The following is a 23495-nucleotide window of genomic DNA, read 5'->3' as shown; positions in this document are numbered from 1 at the left end:
CCCCACCCCTCTGTCAGTTTTACCTATTCTAGAGATTATTCCACAGGAATAAATCCCATTGAACTCAATAAGCATGCAAATGATCAGACCTGCCTTTTCCCTCCTTCCCCTATCCTCTCCCTTCCTCCTCCTCTCCCCTCTTCCTTTTTCCTCCTCCCCTGCCCACTCCAGGCTTCCCTCCCCATGGTCAGTTTTACCTATCCTAAGCATGATTGCACAGGAGTAAATCCCATTAATTCAATAAACACGCAAATGATAAAAACTGCCCTCCTCCTTGCCCTCCTGCCTGCTCCTTTCCCCCTCCTCTCCTCCCCATCCCCTGTGGTCAGTTTCACCTGTCCTAAGCATGATTGCAGGGGAGTAAATCCCACTGAACTCAATAAGCATGCAAATGATCTATCCATTCTCAGCAAACTTGCACAGGATCCCCTTTCTTACCTCCCAGATTAAAAAGCAGAGAAATTTACTAACAGGCAAAAAACCTTGTAGTTTAAGAATGTGCCTATAGCCAACAGATATTTCTATCAAACTTTAAAAAGCAAGGAAATTGCGCAGCTATAGTGAATGCACCAGGGAAGCAGGATACCTGACCTCCTCTCTGAGATATTGGACTGCCCTATCAATTTGTAAAAATGCAAACACAATCAGTCCAATCCACTTGCTGTGTAGCTTGGAAGAAGTTGGTAACATGTGCCTCTGAGCATATGGTGAGTGGTGGCAACACCTGAAATCAGCCCAAATTACAGAAACAAGACATGTGCTGTGCTGATTTTGTTTTAGCAGGGAGGAAGCAACAATATTAAAATAGTTGATATAGTTCAGATAGTAACTTTAAATGTGTTTGATTTACTTTGCAGTTTTAGTGAAGTTTCCTATAGTAAATCATTTCCTTTTGCCTCTGTTTCTGTGAATATGTGAAGTACAGCAACACTTTGCAACATTAAAAAAAAGCTCAAAAAACAATTGTGGAATAATGGCACTGACTGTTCTAAAGAATAGTTTCCAATGGACATGAGGAATATCTCAGTTTGCACAAGATACAAAGTGGGAGGTGAAATATATTCTGGCAAAATTCTAGGTGTCCTTTATGTTTTTAATTGACCATGCCCACCTTTTCTTAAGTGGAGTGGTTTAAGCATAGCAGGCTGAAAACATGTATCTTGGACAGGCCAAGTTTGTTTTTTCCAACACCAAGATCCATTGCTTAAGTAGCAACATATTGTAATCTGTCTAATTTTACATCAAAGTGCAGTTTCAGATTCAACTGTTAATGAACCCAAAATAGAAATAGAACATAACCTCCATTGGAAACACAAAAGGCTGTCTTCACTATCATTTGACATTAACCAATAAAAAGGCTTTGAAATTAATAAAAATAAATTTGACACAGATTTCTAGGATGAATAATGAGAGAAATATAATGTTTTAGGTTAGATTCTGTGTAGAAACAGCAGTAACACAGAAAAGAAGCAAAGTAAGCAGAACACCAACAAACATACAAAAATGTAATTCTCCATCTTTGGAGATGACAAATGTTACCACCGGTCCCCATATGTTCAGAGGCACACATTAGCAAATTCCCAAGCTACACAGGAAGTGGATTGGACTGTGAAAGACCAACCCAAATCGTGTTTGCCTTTTTACAAATTTATAGGGCAGTACAGTATCTCAGAAAGGATGTCAGGTCTCCTGCTCCTCTGGTGCATTCACTATAGCTGCCCAATTTCCCTGCTTTTTAATATTTAATAGGAACATCTGTGGGATATAGGTACGTCCTTAAACCGCAAGGTTTTTTTTTTTTTAACCTATTAGTGAATATGAATCTCTTTCCGCCTCCTCCCTTACGCTTCCCCCTCTCCTTCACCTCTACAAAGGAGAGGCAGACCGAAGCATTCAGATTTTGAATGGAGGAGACCTGGGCTGGCCTGATGACGTCGCCTCCACGCATTGGCCTTTCGGTGCGAAGACGTCACAGATGGCTCAGTGGCTGGGACGGGATGGAGGGAGGGATAAGTTTGGTCAGTTTGAAGCGGAGGGAGAAACGTAGGAACGGTGTCCTGCAACACCCAACATGAGATGGAAATATGGGAATGGAGGGACAAAGCAACTGAGCCGGTAACAGAAGCGGCACTCCTTCGAGCCAAAGGATTCTGAGTAGGTACGGATGGATGCTTGGCTGCCGGCCCCTGAGCAGAGTCGGGGTGGGGGGTGAACCGAGGCGCCTGGTGCCATGCGAGGCTTAGGTAGGTGGGGATGGGGAAGGGGCTGAGTCGCAGTGGGGTAAAGGTGCCCGTTAGGGGAAGAAAACCCTGGTATGCGAGACGGATCTTTGTCTACTTAACCTTGCTGCTGCCGGCGCCGCCACTATTACTGCTTGTTTGGCTTCTCTTTGCAGGCAGATCTTGCGGGAAGGGAGTGCCCCTTTCTTCTTGCGAGAGAAAGTGCCTCTCTGTCATCTTCCTGCTCTTCTTAGCTCGAAGGCTCTATTTGATTTCGGAACCCGTTCAAATGCTTTCCTGCTATTCAGAGATGAAGATAGATAGACAGAGGTGCGTGTTTGTGGGCGGGGAGAATTCTCTATAAATCAGAAGAAGAGACTCTTTCATCGTAGCCCCTCCCCCCCAAAAAAAGCACGGTGTTGCAGATTTGAAACCTTCTCCTTATTTTAAAAGTCAAGCACTGCAAATGTGTTTGTAGCCTGGAAGTCAAGGAGGCCTCGTTGTTTTTTGGGCTAATACATCTGAAGCCCATTTGTCCCTTTTCACATCAATGTAGTTTCCCAAGGGGGGAAAGGAAAGCGGAGGGAGAGAGAGCACGGGAAAGAGTCGCCTTGAGTCGCGATTTGTTTTTAATCATTCTAGCTGGGCAAAGCGGAGGCTAATCGGGTTGGCATTTGGACTGGAGAGCAGCAGATGGGATTGTATGTATACACACATGTCTGTGTCATCATCCCGCTAGCTATCTTTTTTTTTCCTCGGAGGGAGGCTTTCCCATTGTCTCGGAAAAAGCGAGCGTGTCTCTTTAAAATCCCGTGAATGAACGACGGTACGGCTTGGAGATGAGTACTGTATTGCAGTTTGGTGTGTGCCTGTGTTGTGTGCAGAAACCAAAGTGCGAGCCGGAGGCAGAGTGACGGGAAGTCGCACGTTAATAAATCCCTGAATTTGCTTAGGTCTAAGCGCGCTCGGAAGGAGCGAGTAGCTCTCAGTTTTTGCAAAGTTCTAAATCTAAAGCGAAGGAGAAGCCCAAACAAACGAGCTCTTCTCTCCCCCGTTCTCCCAATCCGGCCCCCTTCAGCCCTGCGTGGATCAGCGTGGGAAATATGCTCCCCTAGTAGGTCAGTAACTTCTGCGGGCGGGTGCGTTTGCAAGCTTTGGAGCATTTGTTTTAGCTTGTGTTGTTGCCCAAGGTGGAGAGAGGTCACTTCGCATAGTAACTGCGCTGCGGCGGGGAAAGGAGGCATTTGAAGAGAAGCAGGTAGCCCTGCAGGGTGCCTCTGCTTGTGCAGACCTCAGAGTCTTGAGTGTGGGTCTGAAATCTGTGATTTTCTATCACCGCTGAAAACGGGTAGTGGGTGGCCTGGAAGATTAGACTTCTGCACTGCTGAAGAAGTAAAAAGTTGTTTGGACGTATGAAAAAACTGGTGGTATGTTTACTAAACCAGCAAAAAAGCCTACTTTGTAGTCAGTCTGTTATCCCAAATCCATAGCTGCAAAGTATGGTTTCTTGCCTACTGATTGTTTGTAGCTTTAGGGGATTCTCTCACACACCCTTTTTTGGGGGGTAGTATTCCTTTTTTTTTAACATGGGGTGATGATGGGATCTGCAGCCCCTTGTGATTGTTTCAAGGTGTCTTGGTGAGAGAGTGTTGCCTCCCTCCCTCTCTCCCAATCTGACCTATTGAAATTCATCTTCACAAAGAGCCCTGAAGTATAGTTGCATACAAAGGGAACTGCTAGGGTTACGCTTCTCTTGCTTAAATTTCAAGCTGCCCTGCCAAGTTCTGTATGAGTGGCTCTGTTGTGCAGCCTTTCGAGCCATTCCTGCAAAACTCAGGAATAAACTTGTCTTATTAACTGTAGTTCCAACTCTTTCCGGCTGACTCCAAGGTGGCTTTCTTCACTCTTGCCAAATAAGCCTGTGTGCCTTGCTTGCGAGGTGAACTGTGTGATCTGTGCCTGAACAGAGGTGCTCTTTTTTATGCTAGTGGCATGATGTGGGGAAATGTTTAGGCCAGCAGCCCCCAGATGTTATGAATTATTTAGCAAACATACACACACACAGAGCTGCCCTTTTTGTGTGCAAGTAGGGAGCAGTAAACAACTTTAACACTGGGAATTTCTGTTAGTTGCACGCCCCAATCAAGTATCACAGTGATGCTTCTACCCCACCAAGGTCTCTGTGATTTTGTCCTAAATCATTTGGAGGTGGGGATGGATGGGTGGATGTTGGGTTCTACAATGCAAAACATACCACAGAATTTAACCCAAGTGGCTAAATTCAGGGCCTGCCCAAGAAATTTTGCTGCCTAAGGCAAAGGACAAGATGATGGCCATCCCCATGCCACATGCAGAAGCCAGCAGACAGACAGACAGTAGCATCTTAATTTTTTTAAGTTGCATTTTAATTTAACACTGATGATGGGGTAGTGGTTCTCCATAGTTGAGGCAGGAGGCTCATTTAGTGGAGGGGCAGGACATTCCATGTAGCTTACACAATTCTGTCCTCCAACCGAGGGAAATGGTCAGGGGGCTTAGGAGGAATAGCAAGGGGACTGCTGTCCCCCACCCTCCTGTAGCATCTGCTCCCTGAGATGGTCACCTCACGTTGCCTAATGGTAAGGCAGCTTAGGTTTCCCAAAGTGATTGTGCTATGCAGCCTGACTGCATAAGTATTTTTTTTAAAAAAATGAGTTCAGTGGGAAATACTTCCTAGAAAGTGCTCCAAGGAATTGTCATCTTAGTAGAGTTTTGGCTGTGGCTGGAGGGTCTTGAATTCTGTCTTCTGGGCTCCTGCTGGGAGGAAGGGCGGGATATAAATCTAATAATAATAAAAATAAAAATAGTACTTCAAGGACCAGAAGGAGAGTTATAGCATCCAACAAAGCATCAGTTATAAAAGCTAGCATAGTTATATCTATCTTGAAATCTAGAATATCCACCTGGGTTGTAGCCTCTGATGGGCTAACATGGGCTTGTCCTTCTACTTGGAATTCATAACTCCAGTAGCTGCGTAGCTATGTTGCTATGCTTAGTACGTGGGAGTGGATACTTCTTCTCATATGCAGAGACAGCAGGAGAAACAGGTCCTTCAACTTTGTAATGTATGCGTATGAAGCTGCTTTTACCTGGTAGTGCATGGTCCTGGAAAGTGTAAATGGCTGGAGGCATGTCCAAGCCACAAAGAACATGGCCTTTGGTATCTAGATATTATTAGCAAATAGATTTGGATTCTTACACCTGCATGTGGCTTGACCTTTCAGTTCATGGTGAGAAATGCAAACTCCTGGTTGACGAGAAGTGTGGCTGCTAATTGAGTTAAGAGAGGAAGCAATCTTGAAGAACATTTTAGTGCAATTCTACAGTGTAATGGTACAGAGGTAGCCAGTGCTCCAGTAGAGACCCTAAAAGATACAGAAATTAAGTCCCTTTAATGTAGCATTGAAAAGTCATTTATGAAGAGTGTGCTGCAGCTGCTCAGTGGTGCAGCATGTGAGCTTTCCTTCTCGATGACCCTCCTTGCATAAGTTGCTGAAGAGAGCAATACCAGTGTTTAGCTAGAGTGAACAAGGAGCTTGAACAGGCATTGACATTCTTGTTTCCATCTTTCCGAAACTTCTGGGGCCTGATGAGCAATGGGTGTGGTTTTTTCCATCTCTCTTAAGAAAATGGTGGTTGTCTTGAGCATACTCGGTAAATAAATTGACCAAAGTCTCAACGAGACTACCAGTCCATGTTCTACAGCAGCGGTAGTCAATGTGGAGCCCTCCAGATGTTGTTGGACTACAACTTCCATCAGCTCTAACCAGAATGGCCAGTGATTAAGGATGAGTTGTACTCCGCAACATCTGGAAGGCACCATGTTGGCTACTACTTAGCCAGGCAAACCAGATGCATTGCATAAAATATACATATATGTCGCTTGCATTAATGACATCAGTGCTGCTACTCTGCTACTCTGACTGTTAAACTTAGCCCATGGCTGATATAGGAATGTGTAGCAACAGGAATGTGTAGCCTCTTTTGAGATAGTTCAGTAACTGGGAGTCTTATTTTGTCTGGTACAAATATTTGGGTGCTGGTAATGCCAAAGTTAGGAATGTGGGTGGTTTGTGCTGCAGGCCTTATGTGTGGTGCAACAAGTGGGTGTCCTGCCTCTCTCAAATCCATCCAAGTTAAATGTTTCTTACACAATAATTGTGCATCAGTGTTCAACAATGGCTTCTTTCCACTCCATGCCCTGGTTTTCCAATCCCTTAGGAAATGTGTTAGCTGTACCTGTTGTTTGCTGGTAAACATACCAATGGCTAGATGAGGCCAACATAATAAGACTAGTGCAGCTGGCAAAATAAATCTCCTAAGGGAACTTCATTAGGTTGGGAACTAGAAGTTTTCAGCCTTTGCCTCCTTTGGAAAAACACATCAAAAAATCAAAGAAATAATTTGCCCTAATGAGCAGGGCTGTGGAGTCGAGTCGTGGAGTCGGAGTCAATTTTGGGTGGAGTCGGAGTCGGTAGAAATGTACCGACTCTGACTCCGGCTTCAAAATAAATTTTGATTGACAATTTTTAAAAAATATAAATTCAAAATGTCAAAGAAGCTTCCCTTGAAGTCAGCTGTAGTTGAGCATTTCACCATAACTCAAGATGGAAAACATTTTGTGTGTCAGTGTATGACACAGGACCCAGATGAAGACAAATGCTGTGATGCCAAGATCAGTGCATATTCAGGCAGCGATAAAAATGCTCCTATGAGAGCTTCCAATTTAAAAAGACATTTACAGCCCTTTCCAGGGCTGTGGAGTAGGAAGCAATTTTGGGTGGAGTCGGACAGTAGAAAAATAGAGGAGTCGGAGTCGGAGTCAAAGGTTTGGCGTACCGACTCCACAGCCCTGCTAATGAGCTGTCTGCTGTCTGAGCAGGCCATTCTGCAGCTGGGCTGCCTAGAGATTGATTGAGTAATTGTTGGTTATTGGTCAGTTCTTTAAATCAATTCATGTTTTGAATCAAAATACCATATGTGAATGAACAATGCCCAGGTATAATCTTTAGGAGAGATAAGAAATCCTGGGCTGTCCTGGATTGCTTCCATCGTGACAGGAGCTGAGAGTGCTATGTGACGGTTATGACACATTATTGTGCCTAGGGGGATGGTCACTTAAAATGGTTTTGTCTCTGCTGACACAGTTGGGCTTCTGCTCAGCAGTGCACCCTGAAATGCTTGCTATCTACCAGCAGATTGTGGCTTCACATAGCTTTGAGAAGCTTGATTGCAGCTGAGGACCTACCCCATGGCTAGTTTGTTCTGGTTCTGTATCCATAGAAACAAACTTTCTACAAGGAAAGTTCCCTGTCTGTTCCTATTCCTATGTGCCCAAGAAGGAGGTTATGTAGAGTAGACTTTTCAGAGCATTTGGGGGCAAAAGGTGCTTGCATATTTCAGATCAAACAGACTTGTATGCCTTTCATAACTGTGTAAACTATATTCACTAATAGCAAAAAAAAGTTGTGGTGTGGTTTAAGAATGTACCTATAGCCAACATATATTTCTATCAAACTTTAAAAAGCAGGGAAATTGCACAGCTATAGTGAATGAACCGGGGAGCAGGAGACCTGACCTCCTCTCTGAGATATTATACTGCCCTACAAATTTGTCAAAAGGCAAACACAATTTGGGTTGGTCTTTCACAGTCCAATCCACTTCCTGTGTAGCTTGGAAGAATTTGGAAACATGTGCCTCTGAGCATATGGTGAGTGCACCAGGCATCTTCAAAGATGGAGAATTACATTTTTGTATGTTTGTTGGTGTTCTTACTTTGCTTCTTGCCTATGTTACTACTGTTTCTATAGAGAATCTAACGTAGAAAGTTATATTTTTCTCATTATTCATCCTAGAAATCTGTGTCAAATTTATTTTTATTAATTTCAAAGCCTTTTCACTGGTCAATATCATATGATGGTGAAGGCAGCCTTTTGTGTTTCAAACTTGAGGTTGTGTTCTGTTTCTATTTTGGGTGCATTAATAGTTGAATCTGAAACTACAATTTGATGTAAAATCAGATTGATTGCAATACGTTGCTGCTTAAGGAATAAATCTAGCTGTTGAGGGGGAAAACTTGGTTTGCCCAAGATGCATATTTTCAGCATGCTATGCTTAAATCACTCCACTTAAGGAAAGGTGGGCATGGTTAATTAAAAAGACAGAGCACACCTAGAAATTTGCTGGAATATATTTCACCTCCCACTGTTTTATCTTGTGCAAACTGAGACACTCTCCATTGGAAACTATTCTGCAGAATAGTCAGTGCCATTATTCCACATTTGTTTTTGGAGTTTTTTAATCTAAATTTTGCAGAGTGTTGCTGTACTTCACAGAAACAGAAGGAAAAGAAAATGATTTACAATAGGGAACTTCACTAAAATTGCAAATTAAATTAAACTTATTTAAAGTGACTATCTGAACTATATCAACTGTTTTAATATTGTTGCTTCCTCCCTGCTAGAACAAGATCAGCACAGCACATGCCTTGGTTCTGTTATTTGGGCAGTTCTTGTTTTGAAATGGATGTTGGTCAATGACAATTGATGACTTTTAAACTTGGATCTCTACCAAAATTGGTGGGTCTTGATTTTTAAAAAAATGTTTTTGTTCTCTTGTATTATAACATGCTTACTTTAAAAGGGATGAGCATGCAAATGAAGAACTATCTTCCTTCAGAAAAAGATGCTTTAGGAAAGGTGCTAAATTTTCTCATATGCCAACATATTTTATTAAATCGGGGGTTTTTTTTAATGGAGAGTTATAATTATAACATCTCTAACCAGTGAGTTAGCTCTAAGTTCCCCTAAGTTCACTGCAGCATCATGAGTCAATCTTTTTCTTACTGCATGGTAAACCCCTCTGGAAAGGGATAGTTTAATTTTCACTTCTAATCAGCTTCTTCACCTTTTTTGAAATGGGGCAATTTCTTACAACCAATACAATGAAGGTGTTGGCAGAGCGCTAGTCTGTCTGAAAGTCTAGCCTCTCATGACTTTCTGTAGCAATTGCTGCCTCGCCACCATACCTGGCCAGGCAACTTGTTTCACACCCTTTCTGTTCTACCTTCCAACATGGATGCCTGTCTGTTGGTCAAGAATGAGGTCACACTGGTTTAAACCTAATGCAGGATTCAAATGTTGCTGTAAGTCAAAGTAATTTTTCCACTCTCTTTCACCAGCAGGAATTTTGATCAAAAGCTTTGAATTACAATTTAAATTTTATGGGAGAGGTGGCTTGGAGGATATATAACTGTCGCAGAACCACCTCCCCTAAACAGGACCCCGCCCTTCATTAAGCTGTTCAAACAAAGCCAATCTTCAAAAGGCAGGTAGTGTTAATGCCAGCGAAGGGTATTTTGAAGATGACGATGTAAAACTGAACCAAGAATGAGGACTTTGTTTGCTTACCCCCTCCCTTCACTGTTTTAAATGAGTCTCTTAATCTATCTGAAGGGCTATCGGCACTGCAGTGAAGGTTTAATCTGTGCTCTAGTGATTCTGATCAAAGCTCAGCTCTTGTGACCTATTCTTCACTCAGAATGCTGCCTTGTGATCCAAAGTGTACTGCAGGGCCTCCTGGGCCCAATTCCAAGCCTAGCCATGCATTCAGTTGCCGGCAAGTGAAAGTGCAGGACATTGTTCTGGGGCAAACCCATAATGGGCCCTCTTTTTGACTAGGAAGTCCAGCCTGAAAGAGGGTTAGTGTCTTGCTTGGATTCTGTGCCTGAGCACCACAGAATAGATGCGTTCCCATACGTGTGATCAGGATGGTGCAAGTACTTGTATCTCTCCTATGGGTACCTCTGTGTGAATCAGTGCTGGTTCCTGGCTTTGGAGAGGGGGGTTAGGCAACATGTGCTTAGTAGACTCGCTTCCGCCTCCCTGCCACAGTTGTCACTACCTATTGGCTTGTCTTCCTCTCTGGGCTCTCTCCTCCCACAAAAGGAAGAAAAGAGATGCAGATGTGTGTTTGTTTATTACATTTCCTCGAAAGAACTCAAGGTAATATACATATCTCTCTTCCCACCACCTCACAAGCCTGTGAGCTAGATTAGGCTGTGACATAGAGTGAAGTCACCCAGTAGGGATTTGAACCACAATCTCCTTGATCCTAGTCCAGCGCTCTGCCCACTACCCAGTCTCTCATTACTGCTCCTTGTCCTTGCTCCTCATATTGCTAACCTGATAAGAGTAAGTGAACCAGTACCGGCAGTCAGGAGGTTCCAGAGGCTGGCGATGGGCCTCTGAGTGGAGCACGGGTCTCAGCAGATACCTGACAATGCCAGCCCCTGGTGCTTTTCCTGCCGTGAGTGTATTTTGTGTTTCTCTTCTGTGCAGCTCTCTGTACCAAGAACAAACACAGGACATGTCCATACAAACTGTGTTGTCTGTTGAACAAACTTTGCTCTGAAAGAGGGATTTATAGTTAGGAAAGAATATGGGCTTCTTGTTAAAGAAGAGTTTGTATGACTTTGGTTATGAAACCCACTCTTCCTTTTGCAAGGTTACCTTTGTCCACTGGAGTATGTATCATTACTTGTCTTACAGGAAGGATACTAGAACATTATCATATGATTTTACCAAGTATGATGGAGATTTAAATGTGTGTGGCCAGAACACAATCTAAGGCAGAGCCTCCGAATAAGCACTGCAAATAGCTAATGCAGTTGGCATACAAACATAGTTGAGGTGTTAACACTTGCCATCAGGACCAATATCCTTGTAGTAAGCGTGTAGCCATTACATTTAGTAGCTCTAGATATGATTCTGCCCATCAGCTGGCATGAATGTTGGATGATCAAGGAAATCCAGTACGTTGTGGGCAACATTCATGTTTAGTTCTCTGAAAAGAAGCTTCACCCTGGGGATTGGCCAGGCATCTGGAATCTCTTCTAAAGACAACTGAACTGCCATCTTGTAGAATAAGTAAGATTGCTACTTGTAGTCAGTGTAATCATTTCAAGTTCTTTACACCAACTTAAAAAGTGGGATCCTGTTTACTTGGGTACTGTCCCCAAGTTATGCTTTTTAAATTCAAAGTATCCTTCAGTGTGCACACACACCTGCCCCCACTTTTGTATCTGAGCCACCAGGCTTGTGGCTTTCCAATGGCTAGCCTAGCGGGAAGTACACAAAGCTAGATGGTAGTGACGTGCCACTAACTCCAGATATGTTTCTACAAAGAATGGAAAGCAGCTGAGGTATTTAATTGTGAAATGGTGACTGTAGGATTCCTAGTTCCTACTTCCCCTGACTCCTCAGAAATCCCCTCTAACCTTCAGACAGGCGGGCCAGTGAATGGACACAGTGTGGAACACCTATTTTGTGGGAGGATCTAGGACTGCATTGTGAATACCTTGAAGGGGGTGTGGGCAAGCAGGCTACTGCGCTAGTAGGGGGTAGGGAAGTTGAGATGGCAAAGAGGGAGAAGAGTTTATTGGTTCTAAGATAACCGGTTGCCGACTGTTGAGGGTCTTCACAGCAAGGAGACTGGGACGGAGCTGACAGACTAAAGGTAAAAGTAACACATGCAGTGGAGTGCAAACCTTCAGGCTACTTTGCTTGAAATTTTTGCTGTAGGACAACAGTTAATGTGGTAGTGCTGGTTTTGTGTTTAATGGTATACATGGTATGCACAAATTTGCACTTGGCTAAAACTCAGGTAGTCAACTTTCTTAATTGGCTGACAGTAACTAAGAATAAACAGTGCCTCTTAAATTCTCTGGGATGGTTATTCTACTTTAGGTAATTTCTGGCAGTCCTTTGGGGCCACCCGCTCTTAATTTCTTACTGCTGAGACAGACTGACCAATGTGTCTCCACCCCTCCCACTGGCTAGATCAAACTAGTCACTGTGTATCCAAAAGCAAGACAGAGGGTTGACAAATATTATGGACCATCTGACCTCAAAACTGATCACTAGCTGGCCTGCCTGTTTACTTTTTTTCAAAATGTCTTGGCATTCAATGGAGCTTTTCTTGGCAAATTATTAGGAGACAATTTATTATGCTTCACTCTCTCTCCAGCTTTCTCCAAGTAACAGCGTGATTGTCGCAGGATCTTGTATCAGTTCTTGCTCACTGCAGATGGAGACAAGAGTCTCTATTCTTTCTCCATCACCCACCCTGAATAGAGGAGGAGGAGGGGGAGTTCCTTCCTTGCTTTTACTTTTTGATCATGAGACTGGGCAGTGGAGGAAGTGGGCAATGAAGCAACCCCCAGGTAGGTCTCATTCATTGGGGGCTGAATCCTTCTGGAACTACAGTGACAGAGAATAGCATCTTGCCTGGCTGGATGTTCTGCAAGAGAGGTCTCATACAAAAAAGCAAAGGCTGCTGTGGTTGAATAGGAAAGTAACTTTAATTCATCAGCTTTCTGATAAAAGGCGAAGAGGCTTGGGTACAAGATTGCTGAGTTGTTCTAGAGCAATAAGTGCATGGAAATCTTTGGAATTGGCATAGTCTGGAATGCTTTCAGGTTGTTTGTCCCTAATGATATTGTAATACTGGCTTAGAATAAAAAACTTTATTAATTCATGTTCCAGAGCTATCATTTATGTGCTTTTCATTATGGATTGTTGGATTTCCCTCTTCTGATGAGCATGTGCAATTGATGTAAATGGACGGAAATGCACACTTTATTAGATTTCTTACCCGCCCTTTACCATAAAGTTCCAGGGTCCATCAGTCTTAAAAGCTTGGTTATTGCGCTCATTAAATGCCGGTTGCATGATAGCCTTAGACAGCTTTCCTAACATTGTGTCTTGCAGGATCTCTCAGTATGTGTGAAAAGCAGTGCTGATATCTGGAACACAAACAGGCTGGAGACTCCTAATAATATATAATAATCTGGAACCTTGCATTGTGTGTGTCAAAGAGAGAGAACATTGTTGAGAAGTGCTGTGATAGATTTCCTGTTTCACTTTCTGCCTTTGTCTAGCATCAACAATGAATGACAGATGATGAGAGAGACCCCAAGGGTAACAGGATAATGCAGGGGATGCAGCAGCCTCCAGCAGGCTGAGTATATATATAGAGAGAAACTATCAAGTATTTGGAAGGAGACTGAGGGGGAAATCCTTGTGACTCTGCTACTGTAGTTTCAGGAATGACAGTTCTCATTTTCCCTCCTCTAAAACTCTCCCTTGCCTTTGATGGTAGATGAAAAGGTTTGAGAATGGACCATCACAGGCAAGTAACAGTTTCTATTAATGGAGCTGATTGCTAATTTGATTTTAGCTCAAGTTACCTCAAAGTTGAGAGTTCTGCATGATATACAGACCTAAATGCAAACCCTGTAGATTTGCCTTGTGCCTTTTGCTGGCCTCACTTCCTCATTTGTGCGAGAGGGACAATAATGGCCTATCTTGCTAGCTCTTAAATATATTCTTAAAGCAAAAACAAAACATGTATTTTTAAAGTTGAAATTATTCAGATCCACTTGTGCTGGACAGCTGCCAAGTGTCCTTTTCTCTGAGATCATTGTTCATGACCTACAGAATATCAAACAAATTATGTGTTGGGAATCATTGTGGAAGGGATCAAAACTGTCAATATCATAATGTCTTACTTTGAATACTGTGCACAGTATTGATAGCTGTGTCTCTAAAAAGGATATTGTAGATCTGAAATGGCACAGAAAAGGGCAACCAAAATAATTGGGGAACTGAAGCAACTCCCCTACAAAGAAAGGGAGTTTGAAGTTTTTACATTTAGAATAAAATGCGAACAAAACAGGAGACATGAACGAAGTTCAGAAGAACACATGGTGTGCAGAAAGTGGACAGAGATAAGTTTTCCCTCTCCTCTCTCATAATACTAGAACTGAGAGAATCCAGTGAAGCTGAATATTGCAAGATACAAGACAGACCAAAAAAAAGCCAAACTGTGGAATTCACTACCACAAAATGGTGGTGATGGCCACCAACTTAGATGGCTTTTAAGGGGATTAGGCAAATTCATGGAGGATAAGGCTATTAGCAGCTACTAGACATGAAGGATATGTGAAGAATTGGAGGCAGTATGCCTCTAAGTGCTAGTCACTTAGGAACAGCAGGAGAGCACTGTTGTTCTCATATCCTGTGGGTGGGCTTCCCAGAGACATCTGCTTGGCCATTATGGGAAGCAGGTAGCTAGACAGGCCATGGGTCTGATCCAGCAAGGCTGCTCTTATCCTCATGGCTTTATTTATAGGCAATACTTCAGTTACATGGAATGGGAGGAGCTAGCCCTAGTCCATTTCTGCTTTTGAAGAAGGGAAAACTACCTTGTCTCCTGTGAACACTTCTGAAATAAACTGACTTGCTTCAAATGATGTGCTGGACAATTACTTTATTGTAGATGAGTTATATTTGAAAAGAGCCTTGAACCAGAGGCCTGGTGCCAAATCTGTCTCAGCAGTGACTTTTCATAATTATACACTGACATCCTGTGAGTCACAGCGCAAGCAGGGCCATCATTGGGTCATATTTTTCTATTGACCTAGTCGAACTGGTTCTTCTCCTGCCGCCTATTATGTATGTGGCGTTGGGTGTTTTGTTTCTTTAACTCTACCGTAGACAAACGGAGATGTGACTGTTTTCTGTCTGGGAGAGATTACAATGCTAGTCACTCTAGTTAGCGTCATTTTTGCTCTGTGTAACTAATTATTTCATACATAGTTGCTTATGATGGACTATGTCACTAGGAGAGGCTCCCTTTGAGGGATTTCTTCATGGAAACTGCATGTACTCTTTGAAACTCTAGAGGACGTGTAACTGTAAGCTCAGGAAATGTCCATTGAAAAGGTGGCTTTCTTTTTGCCCCTAATGAACCCTCCAGTGGTTAAAATACAAAAATAGCTATGCAGCTTTCATGGCTTGCTCTGGTGATGCAGTCTGTCCTGTCAGCCCTACAGACTGCCAAGGAGCCAGCCTCTGCTGGAGCCTCCAGCGTGTGTGGTCTGCAAGAGTTAGGAGTGCACTAGGAGTGCGTTTACTTCATGAAACAGGTGCTGTGCAGGCATGCCCTTGGACCAGTGTTCTCCAACTTTCTGGACCCATAAGCACATTCAGAATTTTGACAGTGTTGTGTGTGCCATTGCAAAAGGGGGGACATGCCTAATCACAAAATGGCACCTGCAGTGGGCATGACCAGTCACAAATCTTTCATTTCACTAAAGGCAAACTGGCAAGGCTGAATACAAAAAACTAAGTACAAGACGTAGGTGAGGGCTGAGCCCCCAAACTCAACACCATTTATCTCAACCCCCAGGTTTCTGTTTCGGTACACATTTCACAGAAGGCATTTTTTATCTTTAGCCTCAGGAAGGTTAAAGCTGAGAATGAGCTGAGGTTAGCGAGGAATGCTAAAAGCAATAAGAAAGCTTTCTTCAGATACGTCCATAGTAAAAGACAGAGAAAAGAAATGGTGGCACAGCTACTCAACAAGGATGGCAGAATGATAACAGATGGCAAAAAACACACACCCAGAAGTGCTCAATTCCTACTTTGGCTCAGTTATCTGGCAAACAGGGTATGTGATCCTCCTGGCAAACATGAAGTTGAAGGGGCAGAATTGCAACTTGAGATTGCTAGAACTTTGAACAAGTTCAAATCTACAGGGCCTGATGAACTGCATCCTAGAGTTTTGAAGGAACTGGCTGAAGAACTCTCGGATCTACTGTCTTATCTTTGCGAAATCATGGAGGATGGATGAAGTGCCAGATGACCTGGAGGAGAGCTAATGTTGTCCCTATCTTCAAAAAGGAGGAACCTGGGAACTACAGACAAGTCACACTGACATTAATCCCTGGGAAAATTCCAGAGCAGATTATAAAGCAGTCAGTCTGTAAGCACCTCGAAAACAATGCAGTAATTACTGGAAGTCAAAGTGGATTTATCAATAACAAATCCTGCCAGACTAATCCTATCTCGTTTTTTGATTAGGTAAGCTCCCTGGTAGACTGTGGGACTATTGTGGATATAATATGGTGTGCATTACTGAGACCTGGGTGGGTGAGCTGGGAGGAGTTGATATGACCCAGCTTTGCCCACCTGGATACTCGGTGCAACACCAGCACAGGCTGCAGGGATTGGGGGGGGGGGAGAGACGTTGCTGTGGTCTACAGAACTTCCATCTCTGTCATCAGGAAACCACTCTGTCTTGGAGCTGGCTGTGAGGGCCTGCACCTGGTGTCGGGCTGAGGAGACAGTAAACTAGGGTTGCTGCTGGGGAACCGTCCACCCTGCTGCCTGGCAGCTTCTCTGACTGAGCTGGCGGAGGCTGTCTCAGCTGTGGTGTTGGAGGAGCCCAGAACGATAGTGCTGGGTGATTTCATTGTCCATGCTGAGCCTGCCTCTAGTATTCCAGCTCGGGATTTCATGGCCTCCATGACAACCATGGGGTTGTTTCAAGTTGTCATTGCCCCGACGCATAGGGCAGGACACACGCTCGACTTGGATTTTGCTCCAGATGGAGGAAGGGGTGGTCTGGAGATGGGGTGGTGGTGGATGTCACCCCATTGTCATGGTCAGACCACTTCCTGGTGAAGTTTAGACTTATGGCTTCGATCCTTCCCTGCAGGGGTGGTGGACAGATTAAGATGGTCCACCCCTGGAGACTAATGGAATCCACAGGATTCCTGAATGCCCTGGGGGAGTTCCCACCCTGTTGAAGCCCTTCTCACACTGTGGAACAGCGAGGGGCATCAGGCTCTTGACACAGTTGCCCCCGAGCGCCCTCTCTGGCATTGTGGAGCCCTGTTTGCACCTTGGTACACCAGTGAGCTAAGGGCAATGAAACAGGCTGGACAATGGCTAGAGCGCAAGTGGCGAAAGACATGCTGTGAGGCTGATTGGGCATGAGTAAAACATCATAACCATGCCTACTGTGTGGCAGTGAGGGCGGGGAAGAAGGCCCACTTCTCTGCCTCCATCACATCCTCAAGTAGCCGTCCAGTGGAGCTTTTCTGTATTGTCAGGATTCTGTTGACATCAACTCCAGGCAATGGAGTTTTAGACCCTTTGGAGGCCCACTGTGAATTGTTTGCAAGGCACCTTGAGGGTAAAGTTGCTCGCCTCCGTAGCAGTCTTGATGCCCCCTCCACATCTACTGTAGTCCCCAATGAGGTGTCCAGTGCAAGTCTGCTGCAACTTCTTGGGAACAGTTTCAGTTGATGCGGCCTGATGACATAGACAAGGTGCTTGCGATGATGCGGCCAGCAAGGTGTCCTCTCGACCCTTGCCCTTCTTGGCTTATTAAAGCTTGCTGAGGGGGTTTGACTGAGTGGATCCAGAGTGTGGTCAATGCATCATTGTGGGAAGGAGTGGTTCCAGCCACCTTGAAAGAGGTGGTGATCTGACCACTCCTGAAAAAACCCACTCTGGACCCATTGGTTTGTGACAACTACCGACCGGTTGCAAATACTCCCATTTTAGGGAAGGTGATTGAGAGGGTTGTGGTGCAGCAATTGCAAGTATTCTTGGATGAAACGGATTATCTTGACCTATCTCAGTCTGGGTTCAGGCCTGGTTATGGGACTGAATTGGCCTTGGTTGCCCTGATGGATGACCTTTATCGGGAGAAGGACAGGGGGAGTGCAACCCTGTTATTCCTACTTGATCTCTCAGCGGCTTTTGATACCATTGAACATTATATCCTTTTGGGCTGACTTGGTGAGATGGGTATTGGAGAAACTGTTTTACAGTGGTTCCGATCCTATCTCCAAGATAGCTGTCAGAGAATAGCATTGGGTGACGGTCTTTTGGCCCCCTGGCAGTTGTGCTGTGGGGTGCCTCAGGGTACCATCTTGTCCCTCATGCTGTTTAACATCTATATGAAGCTCTTGGGAGCAGTCATCAGGAGATTTGGGGAGAGGTGTCGGCAGTATGCTGACAATACCTAGCTCTATTTCTCCATAACATCTGAATCGGGAGAGGCCGTGCAAGTCCTGGACCGGTGCTTGGACTCGGTGGTGGGCTGGATGAGGGCCAATAAACTGAGTCTGAATCCCAGCAAGATGGAGGCACTGTGGGTTGGTGGTTCCCGAGTTCAGATGATTGGTCGGTTGCCTGCTTTAGATGGGGTCGTACTCGCGCTGAAAGAGCAGGTTCGTAGTCTGGGGGTGCTTCTGGATCCATCTTGTTCTTTGCCAGACCTCCCCTTCGTGGTACTAGCTTTGTTGATTGTATGTACTGGAGGTTGGGCTCGAAGGGCAGTTTAGGGATCCTACTCGTGTACCGCCCGCTCCGCTGCACGGCAGACTCCCTGGCCGAGGTGCTCGAGGTGATCTCAGATGTGCGAATGTTGTCCCCGGAGCTGTTAGTTCTGGGTGACTTTAACATACACGCTGAGACCACTCTCAAGGGAGCCCCTCGGGATTTCCTGGAAACCATGACTTCCTGGGAACTGCGCCTTAGTAATACTGAGCCCACCCATGTAGCCGGTCATACTCTTGACCTTGTATTTGTTCCGGGGGGGAGGGTAGTGTGCTGAAGTTGGGGGCTAATTCTTTTACCCCTGTGTCATGGTCAGACCACTATCTGGTAAAGATGGATCTCTCGATGCCGCATGCCCTCCGCAGGGGAAAAGGTCCTATTAGAATGGTCCGCCCCAGGCGCCTGATGGATCCAGATGGTTTCCTGACAGCGCTTGGGGAATTGGAACCTGCTGAAGGTCGCACGGTTAAAGCCCTGGTGATGGAGTGGAACGAGAGGATCGCCGGGGAGTTAGACCCGGCTCCGAAACGTCCTCTCCCCCTGAACAGAACTCAAGTATCACCATGGTACACACCACGGTTGCGTACTTTGAGACAGGAGGTGAGACGACTTGAGCGTTGGTGGCGGAAGTCTCACTCCGAAGATGCTCGGACACAGGTTAGAGCAGCAATAGCTGCCTACCAAGTGGCGGTGAGGGCGGCAAAGAGGGAATTCTTTAAGAACATAAGAACATAAGAAGAGCCTGCTGGATCAGGCCAGTGGCCCATCTAGTCCAGCATCCTGTTCTCACAGTGGCCAACCAGGTGCCTGGGGGAAGCCTGCAAGCAGGACCCGAGTGCAAGAACACTCTCCCCTCCTGAGGCTTCCGGCAACTGGTTTTCAGAAGCATGCTGCCTCTGACTAGGGTGGCAGAGTACAGCCATCACGGCTAGTAGCCATTGATAGCCCTGTCCTCCATGAATTTGTCTAATCTTCTTTTAAAGCCATCCAAGCTGGTGGCCATTACTGCATCTTGTGGGAGCAAGTTCCATAGTTTAACTATGCGCTGAGTAAAGAAGTACTTTCTTTTGTCTGTCCTGAATCTTCCAACATTCAGCTTCTTTGAATGTCCACGAGTTCTAGTATTATGAGAGAGGGAGAAGAACTTTTCTCTATCCACTTTCTCAATGCCATGCATAATTTTATACACTTCTATCATGTCTCCTCTGACCCGCCTTTTCTCTAAACTAAAAAGCCCCAAATGCTGCAACCTTTCCTCGTAAGGGAGTCGCTCCATCCCCTTGATCATTCTGGTTGCCCTCTTCTGAACCTTTTCCAACTCTATAATATCCTTTTTGAGATGAGGCGACCAGAACTGTACACAGTATTCCAAATGCGGCCGCACCATAGATTTATACAACGGCATTATGATATCGGCTGTTTTATTTTCAATACCTTTCCTAATTATCGCTAGCATGGAATTTGCCTTTTTCACAGCTGCCGCACACTGGGTCGACATTTTCATCGTGCTGTCCACTACAACCCCGAGGTCTCTCTCCTGGTCGGTCACCGCCAGTTCAGACCCCACGAGCGTATATGTGAAATTAAGATTTTTTGCTCCTATATGCATAATTTTACACTTGTTTATATTGAATTGCATTTGCCATTTTTCCGCCCATTCACTCAGTTTGGAGAGGTCTTTTTGGAGCTCTTCGCAATCCCTTTTTGTTTTAACAACCCTGAACAATTTAGTGTCATCAGCAAACTTGGCCACTTCACTGCTCACTCCTAATTCTAGGTCATTAATGAACAAGTTGAAAAGTACAGGTCCCAATACCAATCCTTGAGGGACTCCACTTTCTACAGCCCTCCATTGGGAGAACTGTCCGTTGATTCCTACTCTCTGCTTTCTGCTTCTTAACCAATTCCTTATCCACAAGAGGACCTCTCCTCTTATTCCATGACTGCTAAGCTTCCTCAGAAGCCTTTGGTGAGGTACCTTGTCAAACGCTTTTTGAAAGTCTAAGTACACTATGTCCACTGGATCACCTCTATCTATATGCTTGTTGACACTCTCAAAGAATTCTAATAGGTTACTGAGACAGGACTTTCCCTTGCAGAAGCCATGCTGGCTCTGCTTCAGCAAGGCTTGTTCTTCTATGTGCTTAGTTAATCTAGCTTTAATAATACTTTCTACCAGTTTTCCAGGGACAGAAGTTAAGCTAACTGGCCTGTAATTTCCGGGATCCCCTCTGGATCCCTTTTTGAAGATTGGCGTTACATTTGCCACTTTCCAGTCCTCAGGCACGGAGGAGGACCCAAGGGACAAGTTACATATTTTAGTTAGCAGATCAGCAATTTCACATTTGAGTTCTTTGAGAACTCTCGGGTGGATGCCATCCGGGCCCGGTGATTTGTCAGTTTTTATATTGTCCATTAAGCTTAGAACTTCCTCTCTCGTTACCACTATTTGTCTCAGTTCCTCAGTTCCTTTGCCGCCTCCATTGCATCAGCGGAGTGCTGTGCCAGGAGGTTGTTCCAAGTGGTCCGAAGCCTGGTCGGTCCAGTTGCTCAGGAACCCTTGGAACAGTCTAAGGCCTCCTGTGACAAATTGGCAAAGCACTTTGCTGATAAAATCGAACACCTGAGGAGCTCGATTCCGTGCGCCGTGGATACAGTGAGTGAGCTAGAGTTAACCAGTTGCAAACCGGTCAAATGGGATCGATTCCGGCCTCTTCCTTCTGAGGATGTGGACAAGGTGCTCTCATCTGTAAGGCCCACCACTTGTCTAAATGACCCTTGCCCATCGTGGCTCCTTATGAGCTGCAAAGTGAGATTGGGTGAGGGGATCAAGGCAATGGTTAATGCATCCTTGCAAGAGGGTGTTATGCCACTAGCCCTCAAGGAGGCTATTATTAAACCCATCTTAAAGAAGTCCTCCTTGGATCCCCAGATTTTAAACAACTTCCGCCCAATTTCAAACTTACCATTCTTGGGCAAGGTCATTGAGAGAGTGGTGGCAAATCAGTTGCAGACACATTTGGATGAAACGGATTATCTAGATCCATACCAATCGGGTTTCTGGACTGGACATGGAACTGAAACAGCCTTGGTCGCTCTGGTAGATGATATGAGGAGGGCACTGGATAGGGGAGAATTCACCTTCCTTGTCCTCCTGGATCTCTCAGTGGCTTTTGATACCGTCGACCACGGTATCCTTTTAGATCGCCTGGAGAGTTTGGGATTGAGAGGCACGGTTTTACGGTGGTTCCACTCCTTTCTCTTTGATAGGCGCCAACAGGTAGCATTAGGTGACGAGGTTTCAGACCCTTGGCCTCTCAATTGTGGTGTGCCACGGGGTTCTATCCTCTCTCCCATGCTATTTAACATCTATGTAAAGCCGCTGGGAGAGATCATCAGGAGATTTGGGCTGCAGTGTCACCAATATGCGGATGACACTCAGCTCTATCTCTCATTTAAATCTTCACCAGAGAGGGCTGTGGAGACCATGTCCAAGTGCCTGGAATCCGTGAGTGGATGGATGGGCAGGAACAGGTTGAAGTTGAACCCTGATAAGACCGAGTTACTACTTGTGGGAGACAAGGGAGGGTTAGGAGATGTTGACCTGGTGTTTGGTGGGGTGAAGTTGCCCCTACAGGACCAGGTCCGCAGCCTCGGGGTTGTTCTTGATTCCAAGCTGTCCATGGAGGCTCAGATTTCGGCTGTGAGCCGGGCAGCTTGGTATCAATTACACCTTATACATAGGCTGCAACCCTACCTCCCTGTTCAACAGCTCCCGCTCGTGGTGCATGCCCTGGTCACCTCTCGATTGGACTACTGTAATGCGCTCTATGTGGGGTTACCCTTGAAAACGACCCGGAAATTACAGCTTATACAGAATGCGGCGGCGCGCTTACTTACCAACAGCCGCCGACAGGATCACATCACGCCAGTGTTGTTTGACCTACACTGGCTACCGGTTGTTTTCCGGGCCCGATTCAAGGTGTTGGTTTTAACCTTTAAAACCCTGTACAGTTTCGGCCCAGTTTACCTGAAAGAGCGCCTCCACCGCCACCAATTATGCCGCCCAACTAGATCAGCCACACAAGGCCTTCTCTCAATCCCTCCAACCAAAACAGCTAGGTTGGTGGGTACTAGGGAGAAGGCCTTTTCTGTGGTGGCCCCCACTCTCTGGAACTCCCTCCCATATGATCTTCGACATGCCCCTTCCCTAGATGTATTCCGCAAGGCCCTGAAGACGTGGCTATTCCAGCAAGCCTTTGAGGTCATTGGGTAAATCACCATGATTCTGTCATTTATCGTATGTTGTTATTATAATTGCTTTTATATGTATTGATGACTGTCCAGTATTTTACCTATTGTTATTAATGTGATTACATCTGTTATTGTATTTTATCTCTTTTAATGTACGTCGCCTAGAGTGGCTAATTGCCAGATAGGCGACAAACAAATTAAATATTATTATTATTATTATCTTTGTCGCTAGAGGCCCAGGTGACCTCTGTGGCTAGGAGTGCCTTTTGCCAGCTTTGGCTGATAAGACAGCTGTGGCCATTTCTGGACTGGGATAGCCTGACTACTGTTGTCCATGCACTGGTAACCTCCAGGCTGGATTACTGAAATGCACTCTATGTGGGGCTGCCCTTGAGGTTTGTCCGGAAGCTGCAGCTGGTGCAAAATGCAGTGGCGAGACTGTTCACTGGGGCAGAGTATCACCAACATGTCATCCCGCTGCTGAAAGAATTCTACTGGCTGCCCATTTGCTACCGGGCCAAGTTTAAGGTTCTAGTTTTGGTGTACAAAGCCCTATACACGTTGGGACCAGGATACCTGAAAGACCGTCTTACCCCTTATATACTCAGTCAATCACTGCACTCTGCAGGTGAGGGCCTCCTGCAGATACCATCTGATCAGGAGGTCTGTTCTGCACAACATAGGAAACGGACCTTTAGTGTGGCAGCACCTACCCTGTGGAATTCCCTCCCCTTAAATATTAGGCAGCTGCCATCTCTGTTACCTTTTCGGCGCCTTTTGAAGACTT

General features: G+C 45.2%; 1 protein-coding gene across 6 annotated transcripts in view; it reads left to right on the top strand.

The window, feature by feature from the left end:
* Nucleotides 1-1972: 1972 nt before the first annotated feature.
* Nucleotides 1973-23495, top strand: part of CDC42EP4 (CDC42 effector protein 4) — a 36836-nt gene continuing 15313 nt past the window's right edge. For 2 of the 6 annotated variants that reach the window (XM_061615691.1, XM_061615689.1), the window contains exon 1: nucleotides 1973-2154. The gene's annotated coding sequence lies outside the window, so the exon portion shown is untranslated. Of the gene's footprint in view, nucleotides 2159-3079; nucleotides 3338-23495 lie in introns of those variants that run through there. The other 4 variants (XM_061615687.1, XM_061615688.1, XM_061615692.1 and 1 more) reach the window with 2 other exon arrangements.

The sequence above is a fragment of the Rhineura floridana genome, chromosome 3, assembly GCF_030035675.1.
Source record: "Rhineura floridana isolate rRhiFlo1 chromosome 3, rRhiFlo1.hap2, whole genome shotgun sequence".
NCBI lineage: Eukaryota > Metazoa > Chordata > Lepidosauria > Squamata > Rhineuridae > Rhineura > Rhineura floridana.
Note: the sequence above shows the minus strand (reverse complement) of the source record. Positions and strands in the feature narration are given on the sequence as shown.